Source organism: Penaeus chinensis, chromosome 18 (assembly GCF_019202785.1).
Source record: "Penaeus chinensis breed Huanghai No. 1 chromosome 18, ASM1920278v2, whole genome shotgun sequence".
NCBI classification, from domain to species: Eukaryota; Metazoa; Arthropoda; class Malacostraca; order Decapoda; family Penaeidae; genus Penaeus; species Penaeus chinensis.
In genome coordinates, this window is record NC_061836.1 from 16,967,326 (window position 1) to 16,968,122 (window position 797).

Sequence of the window (797 nt, forward strand, 5' to 3'; positions counted from 1 at the left end):
CAACACATACAGGGATCTATACAACACATATAGAAGTGAATGCAGTAACTAGAGACGTACCTAATATCACAACAGAAGAAATGAAAAGAGCGCTTAAAGGCATAAAGAGAGGGAAAACACCAGGTGAAGACAGAATTAGTATAGACCTTATAATAGATGCAGGAGAAATTTTAACAGTAAAACTAGACGATCTTTTTAACAAATGCTTTCTCAACTGAAAAACTCCGAAAGCCTGGAAAATGCAACAATTATTTTGATACATAAAAAGGGGATAGAAAGGATCTAAAAAAAAAAAAACTAACAACCCATAAGCCCTCCTTGCAGTTACTTACAAACTGTTTACAAAAGTCATCACAACTCGCATCTCACAGTCTAGATTCTAACCAGCCTAGAAACAGGCAGACTTCCGTAATAGATTCTCAACAACAGACCACATCCTCACGCTCACCCAGATAAGAGAAAAAATAAACGAATATAGGAAACCAATGCGAATGGCATTCATCGACTACGAAAAGGCATTTGACTGTACAAATACCAGCAGTACTAGAAGCTATTTGAAGACAGGGAGTAGAGGAGGTATATTGTAAAATATTAGAATATATATACGAATATGAGAAAACAACTATCAAGATCCACACGGAAACCGATAAAATACCAGCTAAAAAAGGTGTTAGACAAGGCGATACCATCTCACCAAAACTGTTTACAGCTTGCCTTGAGGAAATATTCAAGAAGCTAGAATGGAGCAGAAAGAGTATCAAAATAGGAGACGAAGACCTAAACAATCTAAGATTTAC